Here is a 17,277-nt window from a genome sequence, read left to right as displayed (position 1 = left end):
CTGCTTCTGGTGCAATGTGACAATGTGACTATAGTTGTGACTAGAGAATTGGACTTGGATTGGGAAGGCCTGTGTTCAAATCTCCTGCTCTGCACATCCAGAAGAATGAGGTGGTAAAGGGGATTGTTCATATTGCAAGCCCTCCACTTGCATTTTGTAATATTTCCCCACATTAATAACAAAATATCTCTGGCACATAAAAATCTGTAACTTCCGAGAAAGACTTCTCTGGCCAGCCTCTTCCCTGCTCTGTTTGGTTTCCACTGGCAGGGTATTTTGAGTGTGTATGTGTATGTTTAAAATTCTAAATGAATTTCTACCCACTGAAAAAACAAAGTCTATTCTCATTTCTCTTAATTCATTTCTGCGGTTATAACCGCAGACCCAACTCGCTCTGTTGTAGAAAATCAATTGGGACCCCTCTATGGACCGGCCTCTGTGTTCTGAGGAGGATGGAGAGGCATGACTGAGAGAGAGAACTATGGCAGGATGTGTCTTTTGACCCTTCAGGACCTCCTGAAGCAACTGGGTTCAAATGTCCTGACAGAATCTGTGAGTTGGGGCCTTGATGGCTTGAGAAGCATCTTTTCCCACTTTGACCCAGGGACTGTAGAAGGACAATAAGAAGACCCCCGTGCAACTGGACCTCAGAATACTTGAAGGTGGGAAGAATGAGAAGCACATGCACCCTAGCCACTCTCAGGCTTGCAGCATTATGATGTCTGTGGAAAACAGTGTGGTGGCTGGAGCATTGGACTTAAGTCAAGAGGGACCTGGGTTCATATTTCCCACACAGGCCCAAGTTGACTCAATCTCTCAGTTTAAGCTACCTCACAGAGTTGTTGTGAGGACAAAAGCAGAGTAGGAGTGAGGTGGGACACATTGTACGGTGTCCTGAGCTCATTTGAGGATGAGTCAGGATGAAAATGAAAAAAGTAAATGGTAACACTCTGCAAATGAAAAGATGTGTATACCTTAAACATTCATATACACATTTCTGGGTCTTCTAAAGGTAAAAGTAAAGGGACCCCTGACCATTAGGTCCAATCGTGTCCGACTCTGCGGTTGCGGCGCTCATCTCGCGTTACTGGCCGAGGGAGCTGGCGTACAGCTTCTGGGTCATGTGGCCAGCATGGACTAAGCCGCTTCTGGCGAACCAGAGCAGTGCACAGAAACACCGTTTACCTTCCCGCTGGAGCAGTACCTATTTATCTACTTGCACTTTGACATGCTTTCGAACTACTAGGTGGGCAAGAAGCTGGGACGAGCAACGGGAGCTCACCCCGTCACGGGGATTCGAACGGCCGACCTTCTGATCTGCAAGCCCTAGGCTCTGTGGTTTAACCCACAATGCCACCCGCGTCCCTTCTGGGTCTTCTACAAGGGGGCTATTCCATACTTTCTGTCTCTCTCACACACACTGCACAATGCAGACCACAGAGAAGCATGAATCTCCCCACTCACGGACACACACTTCACATGTCTCTCTCTGCCCAAGTGCATCACTCCCTCTCAGGCTACACATACACAGACCCACATTCCTAGCTTCTGCCTCCCCACAACACATGCTCAACGTATACCTCTATGGCCAACTGCATCTCTCTCAGTCACACACACACACACACACACACACACACACACACACACGGTATGCCTTAGCAACCCATCCTCTCCCCATTCAGAAAAGTCCCACTTACAGGAAAAAATAATAAAAAATCATCATGAGGGGCCCCAAACCAGAGACCATGGACACCATAGTGACCATGATCACCAATGAAGACCACATTGGCGATCTCTGTTGGGGCATCTTTTTTTTTAAACACCATATAGGCATTATGGAAAACATATGAAGATCAGAGCAAGGCAGAGCAAGCTGTGAATATGTCCACAGCTTTACTGCGCTTTTCAGCTTCAATTCCCTTTCTTTACAATGGGAAATCCTAGATTGTTGAGGCCTCCCTGCATATCCAACCCTTAGGATGCATGCTGGAGAACTGTATTTTTTTCCCCAAACAGCAGCTTCTCCCCCGGTTTCTAATTGCCATTAAATAAGACTGAATGTTCAATGAGAAATCTGTACAGGACCTTGTTGGCTCTCTTACTACCCTGCCTGTGGGTTAAATGTTTTCGTGTCTATCCGTGGCATGTCATTGGTGTAATAAATATTAACACACACACACACACACACACACACACACACCACACCAGTATTTCTGCTTCAGCCTAATCATACACAATCATGATTTTCATGTAAACAGTTTTCTCCAGACAAGTGAAGAGTGCATACCTCCCTGATTTGCTGCATTTGTGTATTGAAATCCTCCGGCCATGGATGTTAAAAAGTAAACATGTCTATCAGAATTTTTTTAAAGGAATCAAATGATGGTCAAAGTCTGAAGACCTCTGGAAATGCCTTGTTAGAGTTTTCCTAGCTTGTTATTTATTGTGGAAGCCTAGAATATTTTTTTAAATCAAGGAAAATGCTTAAAATATACATAATTCAATATTTACACTGATTTTTTTCAAACCTATGCATAGTGGGTTGGATGAGATGTGCCACATGAGTTAGTAGCGGGTTGATCATACACTCCTTCCAGTAGTAGACCTGCTCCATAGCTACTACCGGGATCATAGAGAAGGGGTAGCAGGAAGGCTAAGTAGTTGGGGGAAGGCCAAATAAGACAAAATAGAGGGCATAAGTAAGTGGTGCAGAGTTAGTGGTACAGTGAGGATGTAGTATTGAGGGTGCGAAAACTGCAGTGGCTTGAAGCAATAGCAGAAGAGAACTGGAGTAGAACAAAATGCAGACACAGAGGTTTCTGTGGTGCAAAAATAGTTGGTACTGTACAGTGCTGTGTGCATGATGGCTTTTCCCTGTGCAAAGATTTTGATGTGTGGCTGTAAGGTTAGGATGTTTTGCTACCCCAGTTTATATAAATAATATTTGTTGTTCCAGTTACTGATTCCAGTGACTCCTAAAACAGGAGCATTTGGAAGCTGACACATCTGTGGATGTTTTAAATCATAAGGGCATCTACTCTATTCTGTTTTTTCAAGTGTTGGCGTATGAAGTTCTTTGTCATTCCAGACCCACCTGTCTGGGAACACAGAAATCAAAAACAGGAGTAACTCTCGAATTTCACCTTCATTTAATCCATCACAGAAACCGTGCCTTTCTTTTCTCTTTTCTTCTTCTTTTTTTGCTGTATAAAGAAAAAAAAAGCAAGGACATTTAAACAAAGTGACACAGATCATCAGCAGATCAACTGAAAATGACAGCTCAATCAAACAAATGTATGTTGAGAATTTCCACAGGGCGGCTTTAGCTGCAGCCAAACCAAATTTGTTTAGTATACATCAGTTAGCTGCTTAGAAACATTCAGCAGAGATGCTAGCCAGATGATGACTCTTCTAGACAAACATCTATTTAACTGAGTATCCCCATCCATGACCGTGTTAGTATTTGGATGTATGTGATGGGCTCTCAAAATATGACTTCATTTCAACAGCAGTCAGGTACCAATTTAGGCATATTGTGTTCATACAAAAAATTAAAGGTATTCTTTCAAATACTAGAGCCCAGCAAGGAGAATTTCTCAACAAAATCAACTATCACTTTCCCTATCAACTAGCCCTTCTATTTATATGATTAATTGTTGCCTAAATCAACACAAGTTGTTTCTTTCTAAGGATTTGAGCATGGTGAACTAATGCAGCTGATGGAGCTTCAGACATGACATGCTTCATCTTGAAATACTGTATATTCAAGAAGTGAGTTGAATCAAAGCATAGTAGGTCATGATATGTACCGGTAGATACAAGTTGGAAGTTTGCAAGACTGTTGGATCATTGGATAATATATGATGGAGGAATTAAAAGCAAACCGGCCAGAAAGGAGCAGATTTGTCTACATAAAGAAGAACTGGAAATTCCATTGGTGGGACACATCCGCTCAAGCGGCTCAGATCAGGGGGAGAGGCTGTAATAAGGATTGTGAAATCTAGGAGAATGCGCTTAGGCGTCTGTCCGTCCCCCCCAATTACAGGCTGGTTGCTATGATGTTGCTGGTGGGAAAATATATTGAGTGAGATGGTTGACCATGGAGTTCCTATCTTAAAAAACAACAACTGCAACATGGAACAAATGAGCTGAGCAGCAAGATGATTGTTATGTCTCTACACACAGAGGTGGAAGGAGAAGAAGTTTCATTTTATGTTAATTGATTTTAATCAAAGATTTAGCAGGGATTGACAATCTGATAAGTAACTTCACTTGTTGAAATTGAATTTTAAACTTAATATACATGCAGGGATTGGTTGATGGATAGTTGTTTGAAAAGGAATTAAGTTAAAAAGCAAATTATTGTAATGTAAGGTATCTGTAACATTTGAAGATAAACTAGAAATAATTGGGGAATATGACTAAGGAGAACCACCAACACATCCAGGAAGGCGTGCGGGAAGTCAGATTAGGAAAAGGGTTAAATTTGTTTTACTTTGTTTTAATTAGTGACCAGTTTGTAAAAATTTGAAAATCAATAAAAAAGATTTGGCAAAAAAGGGAAGTTTGCAGAGATGGTTCTGTGTGACAATGCCACTTAAGTTTGTAGATAATGACCTCTTAATACTTATTTTTTAGTGTGTAATATTTGGTTTTATTGCAAGTTGAGTATCTTTACCCTGAAACACTTAATACTGTTCAATCGGAAAATGACTCATCAAATTTCCAATCCAATCCAAAGCTCCCCACCCATTTGACAGTCAGGAATCACTTGCAAGCCACCCCAATTCTGAACTGTCAAATGCTTCATGCAGCCTGGAAAATCTCGCTTTGCCATGGTTGCTAGGGCTGATGGGACTTGCATTTCACAAGCATCTGGAGGGTCAAATGTTAAGTAATAATTAGTGCCATTAATATAAAAAAAATATAAGATCCAGCTCAGAGATCTGTCTAGGAAAATAATGCATTTATAACTAAAGATTCCACTTAGCTGAACTCATTGGTTTATTAATTAAGTGCACAATCTTACCCTAGATTTGCTGGGATGACCAAATTAAGACATTCCCAGCCAGCATATGTCCCCAGCTCTAGCTCAGCAGGGTCACCTTTTCACATGTTAGTTTATTTCTTCATTTGGTGTATTCCTAACATAGACCAGTTTCTTTCTTGCAGCAGAATATATTGGATGGCAACAAAATTCAGTTACTCTGTAGGTTCTGCCATTACCAGTTCTTTGAGGCCTAGTCAAGTCAAGAGGACAGAAATAGATTCGCTAACTATGACAACAAGGAGAAGCCCATAACCGAAGAAGACACAGAATCCTTCTTCATTCTCTTGTGACAAAGGCATTTGCACCCTAGAGGCAGAAATGTATCTTGCTCTTGTGTTAGAGAGGCAATTTTTGATATCCTTTGGCAGAGAGTGAATACAGTGTCTTCAACATTCTATTCATATTCTGAAAACAAAACAACAAACAAAACAAGTCTTGGGGGGGGGAACACACACACAGTATTTTGGGTTTTTTTGAGCCTTTACATCTCTAGCTGAACGGAGGCAAGTGAAATATGTTTGGCTTGTCTTTTCTCCCTCTTCACATCCCCTTGTTGCTCATCAATGGACACAGCTGTCACTTGTGGCAAGGAAGAGGATGAAGTGAGGAGGATGAAAGAGAAAGAAAACCAGCCCAGTATACTCTCTCCTCCCTCTTTGCTCACGTGGAAGACCAATTCCACAAGAATGGAATTTCCCACTTTGTATTTGAAATTATTTTCACAAACATGGTTTTAGACATATGATCACCTTATTGGGCAAAGCTGGACAAAGATGGGGAAGAAAATAAATAAATAAAACATATTTAACTATGATAAATATACTTAAGATATCATAGTAAGTCATGGCATATATCTCCATGTATACTATACAGCCTCTTAAGATTCATGACTTTCCCAATCAGCTAAGTATGTTCTATTTATTATTGTTATGACCTTGGAGAAATTTGATGATGGTTGGCGGCTGACAAGTAGCCGGTGGGGGAAGCAAGGCTTGGAATTTCCCACGCAAAATAAATGGTGGAAAATATTCTTGCCAGGGTTTGATTTTTCTTTTCAAGTTGATGGCATTGTAGGGTGAATTATTTGATACTTTTTCTGATTACTGGATTGGTTCTCATGTTTTTATTAGCATTTCAAGGGCTTACTGTGATGTTGCATCCTGGCATCCACATATAATTAAGGGTCTATTAGTGTAATAACATAATTAAAGACTTTCTGGTTGGATGGTTCTACAACAGCCTCCGTCTCCATGATGTAGTAACAAAGCTATACAGAGCAAACCCGCAAATGATTAAACCATCACTAGAATGGGGCAAGGGAGAGTAGAACCCATTTAGATGTAAAATCTGAACACCAGCCTGCTATGAAATACATACTACATAATTGGGAATTGTTGCTGACTTCACTAATCACCCAGTCTGCACATTATGAATGCCAGGGATGGGCAAAACCTCCACAGATATTTTTGCCTCTCATCATGTGTTTGAAACTTTATTTCACAAAGGCAAAAGTGTCATTTTCCGAAGGTAGGATTTAAAAAATGGTTTCTGAAGAAAATCAAGGCTGTTCATATAAACCAGTGGTTCTCAAACTTTTTCTCTGGGCCACACTTTCAGAATAAAAATTTGCTCATGCCACACCATTTTAAAAAAATTGATAAGAACACATTGGAAAACAAAAAGAAACAACTCTTAGCAGTGCTTGATTTATAACACAGAACACAACTACGTCATAGTACAGTGGTGGCGAACCTTTTAGAGACCGAGTGCCCAAACTGTAAACCAAAACCCACTTATTTATCACAAAGTGCCCAAACTTGTTGAGCTTTTTTGGGGGAGCTGCCGACCAAAGTTTTGGAGCTTTGGGGGGGGGGTCGCACAAAAGTTGCTTTGCTTTTGGGGGCGCACCCCAAAGCTGTTGAGCTTTTTTGGGGGGGGAGAGAAAAGAAATAAATGACAAATAATACCTTCGCTGGAACTAACATGCGGCGCCGACATCATCGTCTGCCAAAGCGCCAAAAACACACACACACACAGCACAATAAGGGTTAAAAAAACGAACGCTGTTAGACTCGAACTCAAAACCCTAAGGCCCAACAGTCACATGCTTGTTAAAGCTTTATCAGCCCCGTCCCTCTCATTAGAGAGGAGATTAAAAGCAGGGCGACCTCATTATTTTCACTATTTTTACTTTTCTTTTTTACTTTATGATTCCTGGCAACGGTGGTTGATGATTAATGAACGCTGGTTGCGTATGGATCTTTCCTGACCTCCATTTACATTCCTAATAATTTGGGCTGGGGGCGCAGACAACTTGTTAAGCTCACCCAGAGAGAAAGAGAGTGTGTGTTGCAACGACTGCAGCGCAATCCTGCGCATAAGGAATTCATAATAATGTTTGCAAGGAAGCGAGACCCACCGCGCTCAAGGGGCAGTGGCGGTAGCTGAAAGTGCAGGGGGTTGGACTAGATGACCCTGTGGTGCCCTTCCAACTCGACAGTTAACTATGACTTCTCCCTTAACCCTAACCCTAACACCACCCACCCCAGCGTGCCTTACCCCTTAGCAAACATGTTAACGGCAGGGGCCCGGAGGACTGCGCGTTACGCGCGACCGCAGCGCCCCTGGGTGGGGCTGGAAGCGCCGGGCGGGGCGCCGTCTCGGTGGATCGTCTCCCTCGCCCTCTGCGCCGGCTCCTCCTCCTCCTCTTGTCTGGGTCCCAGGCGAGGGTGGGGGCGCACATGCAGGCGGGTCCCTGAGCCAACTGCGCCCTGGAGGAGGCGGTGGAGGCGGCAGCAGGCGAGCACGGCAGCCGGCGGGCGGCATGCGGTGGGCGGGACAAAGGACGGCCGAGCCCAGTTCCTGCGGGAGATCGGAGACCCGTAGCGACCAGGCATCGCCAGCCTCGCCTCTGCTCTCCAAGGCGCAGATCGGCGTTCCCGTTTGACCGAGCGTCCCTCTCCTCGTTCGCTCTCGCCGGATCGTGCGCGTGCCAGCAGTGAGGGCTCTGCGTGCCAAACCTGGCACGCGTGCCATAGGTTCGCCACCACTGTCATAGTATGATCATGGAACATCCAGAAAGTATAAAACAATGCAGCTACATAGGAACATGAATCATTCCAAAAATAATTATAAACAAGCCTCTTATACATGTACCTTAAGTATGTATCCAAACTCAATCAAATTCGTGAGGTTGCTTTTGCTGAATCTCATTTATATTACGTCTGATTTGAGACGAACTCTCATCTCAGAAAGAAATCTTTGTCTTTTCTGATCTTTCATATTTGTCAGAGTTGAAAATCCCTGTTCATAACAATATGTCATGGAGAACTGTAGAAGAATAGCCAATGCTCTTGAAGAGAGGTGTGGATACTGTTTCTGGTTATATATTGAAAAAATAAAATATTTTGATGTATAGTATAGTATAGTATAGTATAGTATTATATATAGTATAGTATATATACGGCTCTATATTACACTATACTGAAATCTTTCAATACTTATTTGATGGTCCTTGAATCGAATCTTCCTGCCACATTTGCTACCCAATCCTATTACACCAGTGTGGTGTGCCACACCCTTTGAGAACCACTGATGTAGACAATAAATGTATTGCATGAATAACCTGGTACTGGAAAGAATATTGGTTCTCTTTCTATTAAATAGATATTAGTTAACTCATTTAATATTGGGTAACTCATTTAATAATAAAAACCATAATTCATTTTGAAATGAAAGTTGCTGAAACTCAACCTTCGACTTGGAAGGCGCGCTTCTTCACTCACAATGGGTTGAGTGAACGGGGTGCTGGCTGTGGTTAGGCTGTGGTAAGAAATCTCTTTCCTTTCTCCTTTCCTTTCCTTTCCTTTCCTTTCCTTTCCTTTCCTTTCCTTTCCTGTCCTTTCCTTTCCTTTCCTTTCCTTTCCTTTGCTTAAAGAATGGAAATTTCCTTACATAGAACGAAAAGTTTCAGCTGATATGTTGGAATCTGGATTGGTTCTTACATGAAGGCAGGTCTGCGGCTGGTCAGTGCCTGGATGTGTGATTGCCTGGGTACCACATGCATGCATTCCCCCTTAGGTTCCCTGATGGAAGAAATACAGGATAAAATGCCAGGGAATAAATAAATGCTTATCAATTGATTGCTGCAGCAGTTTTCCAGAGAGGCTTTTTGGAGAATGCGAGTGGCTACAGGGAAGAGATGGGAAAATTTCCTTCTATGAATTTCCTTATGTTATCTTAGGATCCAGACCATAGTCAAATTCCAACCAGGCCCATAGATTTGGAATTGGATATGGAGTAAAGGGTCGTTTACTCTGTTGAGCTTGGCAGTTTGATATATGCAAATTCTAAAATATAGCTGTAAAAGGAGGAGTAATGTAGCATGGAAAAGCTTTAGCCAGCTGGAAATGGGTGGTATTTCTTCTTTAGCTGTAAAAACCAATGCTAATTCTGGGTCTTACTAAATGAAAATACCGGTACATGCCAAGACACAGGTTACCCAGGCACATTACCTTCTCACACACCCATTGTCTTTTGTAATAGTATTAAGCATAGGTGTAGCCAGGATTTTTGTTAGGGAGGGGCAAGCCTTTTGTTAGGAGGGGCAGAACCTCAGTTTGCTATGTATTTTTATTGATTGGGGGGGGCATCGGCCCCCTGCCCCCTGGCTATGCCCATGGTATTAAGATTGTTTGAAAATGATGCCTCCCGTGGGGTTTTTTTTTTGTAGCAGTAGTTAGGTGACTGTTGTAAACACACTTATCAGGCAGCATATCTCACTGAGTTTTACTTCTAAATAAACATTGATAGGACCATATTGTTCAAACATAAATATTCAACATCAGGATGTCTAGAACCTCAAATCTGTGTAGAAAGAAATTGCAATTGATAAACCCCTATGTATGAGGTGTTGCAGAATTGCATCCCACCAGTGCAAATGGTGACATCTCTTTCTTTTTAGTAACAATCACTTAGAATTATCCATAATTTTATTAATTCATAAATCATTTGGGGGGAAACCAAACATTTCCCCTCTGTGTTTTTTTAAACAAAAGGTTCCTGTAGGTTAAATATACAAGTCACTGATGACACTAAGGGGTTAAACTTCCTTTTAGAAATTATGCTCTTGCCTAACAAATTTTCATGACCTAGCTATTTTTTTCCAATTGATTACACTTTGCTACCTTATAATGGAGCCTGCGCATTTGTGTCTCGGGACCATACGCTACTATATCCTGACATGTTAAACATCTCCTGTGGCTCACCATACGCATCAGGGATGAGGACCTCCCTCTGTTTTCTCATTATGCCAAACAGTGAAATGTGGAAATAATTCTAATCCTTTCTTCTGCTTCTGTGGTACTCTGAAAAATGTGATAAACTGAATCCAATTAAAAGTCATTACCGCCACAATGCTCAGTTTCTGTCTCTAACCTTTGTTTTATAATTCATTCTGTTATCTATCTTTATTGTAATTTGGAGGAATAGTCATCTGTGATTACAGCTTTCTTTTAAACAGGAAAATGTGTAATTCCCAGCATTTATTTGTGACATCCCAATTTAAAAAGATGAAGGTCTACTAATGACTTTATGTTTTCAAGTAGGCTAGGGTGTTTTAAAAAATATATATATTGTGAGATAAAGTTTAATTCACTTATAGACTGTTTTACAATTGCACTAAGTCAAAATATTAGGAATTAAGCTGATTTTATCCTGGTAACTTCAATGCAGATGCATTTTGTTTCAAGTGAGAATGCTTGGTTATTAAGGGGCTTGTGGATTGGGCTGTCAGTTCTGAAGATTGTCTGGGTTTACTGTACATCATTGGGGGCAGCGGTGGTTGAAATCTGAGGCCTGTCTGTACAGAAGCAGAAGGGCTTGTGAGCTCACCTGTGACATAGACCTGAGCTTTTGTCTGCTGTCAAGTCCAGAGGCAAAACCTAGAGGCTGCATATGTACTGGTAACTACAGTATGCACAATCACAACCGTACTAGTAATATCTGTAGTTGATGCTTTAAATTAATGCTTAAGAAAATAAAAGATGCAGTAGACATCTCAAATTACTTTATTGGTGGGAGTAAAAGGGTGTACACACATAATTGCCAAACACATTGAAGTACATGGCTAAGTGTATTAATGTAGGACTCAGGACATATAGATTTCTAGAATGTGGAATAGAAAGTTCTGTTTTTCAGTGTGTGATTCATCAGGCCCAGGATATTACTGTTCAGTTCAATATACTATTTATTTAATCAACATTTTACATTACATTGTTCTTACATTCCAGTTAAGGGAGCAAGTAAGGGAAATACACCAGATGCAAAGTCCATCCAGGAGTGGAGCTACTGCTGACTGAGCCAGTTTATGCCTGGCAGAGGGGAAACAAGCATTTAGAGTTTGACTTACACCATCCTTGTTGTTGTAAGCTCTTCCTTGTTCCCAGGTCACTTAACCAAGCTGAACAGAGTTAGGATCCAGTGTATGTCCCTACACCACCTCAGCCATTCCCCCATCACTCCCATGGTATGCCTGCTTTTTAGGACTTACGTTGGTTTAAATGCTGCCAGTCCTGGCTGAGCCGTGATGTTAAACCAGTATATGTCCAGCTGAACTAGGGTTGAGGACTTACGCTGGCTAGGCATGTCATAACTTGCTGATCTCAGCAAATCTAGGGTGCCCTTAATTTTTAAACCATTGAGTTCAGGTAAGTGGAAACTTCATAAATGCAATATTTTCCTAGACACATCCCTGAGCTGGATCTTAGAATTTTGACAACTTATTCCCATGGCACTATATTAATATGTTAATTACACTAAATTATATGTGAAGGTTTAAGTACAAAGTGTTACTTTGGAATATGCCCTAAGGCAATTATCCTCCATCTTTTCCCTTTTGGGACTAACATGGGATCCACTTTTCATTTTTTAAACCTCTCTCTCTCTCTCTCTCTCTCTCTCTCTCTCTCTCTCTCTCTCTCTCTCTCTCTCTCCCCCTCCCTCCCTCCCTCCTGCATTTCTCCTTGGCTTTCTGTTCTTCTTTACCCTTCCTTCCTTCCAAATCCCCGTGACAGGGTGAGCTCCCATTGTTCGGTCCCTGCTCCTGCTAACCTAGCAGTTCGAAAGCACGTCAAAGTGCAAGTAGATAAATAGGTACCACTCCAGCGGGAAGGTAAATGGCGTTTCCGTGCGCTGCTCTGGCTTTGCCAGAAGTGGTTTAGTCATGCATGCTGGCCACTTGACCTGGAAAAAACTGTCTGCGGACAAACGTCAGCTCCCTCAGCCAGTAAAGCGATATGAGTGCCACTACCCCAGAGTCATTCACGACTGGACTTAACTGTCAGGAGTCCTTTACCTGTCATAGTACATCTAGGAAGTTTTTCATCTTCGCTTTGTTTCACTTTGTACGTTACCCAGAGAGGATTCTGAAAGTCAGAATAGAACATATTCTGCTGAGCAGACTTTATCAGCCAGTGCAAAACTTTACTGGCACTCCCAGGTTGATATAATGCTGTAGTTCAAACCCTGTTAACTGCAAATAATTTTTCATGCTTATGATTGCAGTTGAGTTCTAGTAGAGGAGAAGTATAGATAGTATAAATGCCTTGACCAAAGTTGGTTGGACTAGAGCTATATATAAAATGAGATTGTAAAACTGCAAATAAATTCAGTTTTGTGTTGCTGCAATAATTACCATAGTTTATATAGAATGCAGCATACTTAATTCCAAACAGGGGTATGCAGGTGCAGCTCCTGCTGACATCAAGGAGAACAGCACCCATGTAATTGAAAAGCAGAATTTGACCCGGAGTCTTTCAATATTGGCCCCTAATTAAGAGACGGTGTCTGGTGCACGTCAAATGCCTTAGACAGTGTTACTCAATTAGACACAGCCGACACTATCCAGAGTCCCAAATGCTGTTAGTTATTGTGCAAGCTGATATTGACATGTTCCAGAAACAATGTGGAGTTCTCATGCAGTTAGCGTATTATTACATGGTATTAACTGCTAGCCGAGAATGACCACTTACTCATATAGAAATGATCTTTCTTAAGCTGCAGCTGCACCCAGCTATGCATCAGGGTTAATATTCCATTCTCCAAAGTGTTCAGTTTTATCAGTATTTTACTTTTCCTGCAGTTCATTATGCCTCTTCAGTAGCTCAGCTCGTTTTGGGCGGGCAGGGAGGTGATTCTTTGTCAACACTCTTTCTATATATCGGTAGCATATAGAAATAAATCATGTCTGATATGTTGACTTAGAATAATTATGATAATAATAAAGTATAGCATTATATAGTGCTTTTTTCCTAATGCTTCTTAATGTTCTTAATGCTTAGGTGAGCAGTCCAGTTCAGAATTAGAATTTTTATATTGGAATTCAGATTAGAATTTTTAGCTAATTTATCTGATGGGTGCAGGGGAAGAAGTATATTTCTGATTCATGCAGTGTGCACACATATATGTGAGTTAGCTGATGCTCTGTGTTTATTAATTAATTAACTTTTAACTCACTCATCTTTCAAGGACTCAAAATGGCAGAAATGAGCCCCCCATCCCCACCCCAATTTATCTTCACAATAACCCAGTTCCAGGTCACTCAGTGAGTTGGCTGAACAGGAATTTGATTGCAGCTCTCCACGATTCCGGCAGCCTAGTCAATACCACATTGACATTCCTGTAGCCAGGATGTAGGGCAAGCATTCATAATTGGTGACACGGCAAGGCAGTCCACTGTTGTTGTTCAGTCATTCAGTCATGTCCGACTCTTTGTGACCCCATGGACCAGAGCACGCCAGGCACGCCTATCCTTCAATGCCTCCTGCAGTTTGGCCAAACTCATGTTAGTAGCTTTGAGAACACTGTCCAACCATCCCCTGTCGTCCCCTTCTCCTTGTGCCCTCCATCTTTCCCAACATCAGGGTCTTTTCTAGGGAGTCTTCTCTTCTCATGAGGTAGCCAAAGTACTGGAGCCTCAACTTCAGGATCTGTCCTTCTAGTGAGCACTCGGGGCAGATTTCTTTAAGAATGGATAGGTTTGATCTTCTTGCAGTCCATGGGACTCTCAAGAGTCTCCTCCAGCACCATAATTCAAAAGCATCAATTCTTTGGCGATCAGCCTTCTTCATGGTCCAGCTCTCACTTCCGTACATTACTACTGGGAAAACCATAGCTTTAACTATACGGACCTTTGTCGGCAATTTGATGTCTTTGCTTTTTAAGATGCTGTCTAGGTTTGTCATTGCTTTCCTCCCAAAAAGCAGGCGTCTTCTAATTTCGTGACTGCTGTCACCATCTGCAGTGATCATGGAACCCAAGAAAGTGAAATCTCTCACTGCCTCCATTTCTTCCCCTTCTAATTGCCAGGGGGTGATGGGACCAGTGGCCATGATCTTAGTTTTTTTGATGTTGAGCTTCAGACCATATTTTGCGCTCTCCTCTTTCACCCTCATTAAAAGGTTCTTTAATTCCTCCTCACTTTCTGCCATCAAGGTTGTATCATCAGCATATCTGAGGTTGTTGATATTTTTTCCGGCAATCTTAATTCTGGTTTGGGATTCATCCAGCCCAGTCTTTCGCATGATGAATTCTGATATAAGTTACTATTGGTATATAAAGCCCTTAACAGCTTATGGCCAGTTTACTTGCAGGATCACCTTACTCCATGTAAAAGGTAAATAAGCAAAGGACCCCTGAACAGTTAAAGGTGGCTATGGGGAGTGGTGCTTGTCTTGCTTCAGGCCAAGGGAGCCAGTGTTTGTCCACAGACGGCTTTCAAGGTCATATGGCCAGCATGACAAAACCGCTTCTGGCTCAATGGAACACCGTGACAGTGTCCAGAGAACACAGAAACACCGTTTACCACCCCACCCCCTGCGCAGCAGTACCTATTTATCTACTTGCACTGGTGTGCTTTCAAACCGCCACCTCACCCCATTGCTCGGGCTTGAACCACCAACCTTCCGATCGGCATACCCAAGAGGCTTGGTAGTTTAGACCACAGCGCCACCCGCCTCTCTTCATATATGCCCACTCGACCACTTCAATCTGAACTGTTACAGATGCCACATAATTCTTGTTTCACACTTCTAAGAAACCACCTTTTAGTGTGGCAGCACCTACACTTTGGAATTCCCTGCCTATTGAGATCGGGCAGATGCCCTCACTCCATTCTTTTCAGCGCCTGCTTAAAACATTTTTGTAACACTGCCTTGTTATATTTATTTAGTTCATGGGCATGATCATATGGGAGTAGATGGTCCTTATAAGTAGTATACTGATTTAAGACTTGAACAACCACTTAGAAGCAAAAAAAGAAAGGACCGGTTTTGAATTGGCATAACGAAGCAAGCAAGAGAATAGCTCCTGCACGGTTGATAGCAACTTCTGATTATCTCAGACTCCACAGTTGCTTTGATTTTTCAGACTATGAAATATTCTATCTAAAATTTAAATATGTTGGAATGTGAATGCATATCATATTTCACTAATGCTCAAGTACTGACATCTACCTTATAGCAGCACCATGAAACAAAATTCTGCAATACTGTGTATCACTCTGGAATGACTCTATCTAGATACTACATTACAGTTTGTTCTCTATTTCTTTATCACATTCTTTCAAGTTCAAGATTCTGTCCCACTGTGGTATCTCATCAAGAAGCAAAATATAGGACAGGATATGAAAATTAAAAAATGGGGCTTTGGATATGTGAGCTGGCTCTTGTTGAATTCTATATGATAAAGCGAATGAGCTAAACTCTGGGACACAGTTGAGAGTGGACAGAAGCGGCTCCTCTTCTAAGACAGTAGGATCCATGTTGGGACATGGCATATAATTCAGCAATCTTGCTGAAGCCAAACTAATCTGGATCTGGTTAGTACCTAGATGGGAGCCTGCCTGTGGACCTTCCTTGAGGTTCACAGAATAAAGGCAGGATAGACATGAAATTAATACTCCCCCCACCACTGCCCCAAGGTCTCTGCACACACACAGGGCTCATCCCAATGATGGACAGTTTACTCATAAAATGAAACAGGTCAGCATCCTGTACAATACTATTTAAACATTATTAAGGTGTGCCTTCTTTTTCTTTGAGTAAGCAGGAACAGGAGACCTTATTTGTCAAATGTCATTGTTGCGCAAGTCCTACTTGTTTATTAACCCCCCCCCCTAATTTCTATTCTGAAATGAAATAAATCCAGAAGTAGTTAGTTTTGTATTGCCTTTCTAACATTTTATGGGATTGGCATTTACTAGAACTCCCACTTCTGCTGGATAGGCACAGTATTTTTCTTGTGCAAATTTCCCTCCCTGCAATAATCGGTTGACAGCAAGAAAGAAAATAGGATAGTGTTGCAAAATATCCATGCTGCAAGCAAGCTTTTTGTAAAGCTGAAGCTGCCATTAAGATAGACAGATAAAAGAAATGCTAAACATTCTATATTCCTCTTTGTTACAGGCAGGAGAAACTCTATAGATTTCAACTAATGACAAAAATCTGATTGTAATCTTACTTACATATATGTCAACCTTAAAGTAACTCCATTGACATTTTCAACTTGTACACCAGAGTGAGTATTATCAGAATTTGGATTCGTATAGCTCAATAAAATCAAACACTGTCTAGAAGGAGGTAATAACTCACATTGAATAATATTAATGAGGTGAGTAGTTTTCTACAATTCCATAGGGCTTTTGGAATGTCTAACCAACTATTCAGCACAAGTAGCAGAAGTATAATCAAGCTCTTGATTCATTCACACCTACGTTAAGTTCATTTGACATGAACATATTAATGCGAAACTCATCAGTATATGGGGGATCTTGTTTGTTACACAGATTCCTTAGGAATACAGTTCATCTATCCCTTATTCTCATGAGAAGAGAAGACTCCCTGGAAAAGACCCTGATGTTGGGAAAGATGGAGGGCACAAGGAGGAGGGGACGACAGAGGATGAGATGGTTGGACAGTGTTCTCGAAGCGACTGGCATGAGTTTGGCCAAACTGCGGGAGGCAGTGAAGGATAGGCGTGCCTGGCGTGCTCTGGTCCATGGGGTCACGAAGAGTCGGACACGACTGAACGACTGAACAACAACAAATCCCTTATTCATGTTTGAAATTTCATTTCAAAAATACAACCTTTTGGTGAAACAGCTTAGAATTGGCAATTGATATGTGAGTTCAGTCAAGCATCAAAGGCTGCAATCCTATATACTGTACACT

The 17,277-nt window shown here is 41.6% G+C and overlaps 1 protein-coding gene across 1 annotated transcript in view; it reads left to right on the top strand.

The window, feature by feature from the left end:
* LOC117047449 (histone-lysine N-methyltransferase MECOM-like) overlaps window positions 1-17,277 on the top strand; it is a 217,963-nt gene that overhangs the window by 195,197 nt on the left and 5,489 nt on the right. The window lies entirely within an intron of this gene.

Source organism: Lacerta agilis, chromosome 5 (assembly GCF_009819535.1).
Source record: "Lacerta agilis isolate rLacAgi1 chromosome 5, rLacAgi1.pri, whole genome shotgun sequence".
NCBI classification, from domain to species: Eukaryota; Metazoa; Chordata; class Lepidosauria; order Squamata; family Lacertidae; genus Lacerta; species Lacerta agilis.
The sequence above is the reverse complement of the archived record's forward strand: the minus strand, read 5'-3'. Positions and strand labels throughout refer to the sequence as shown.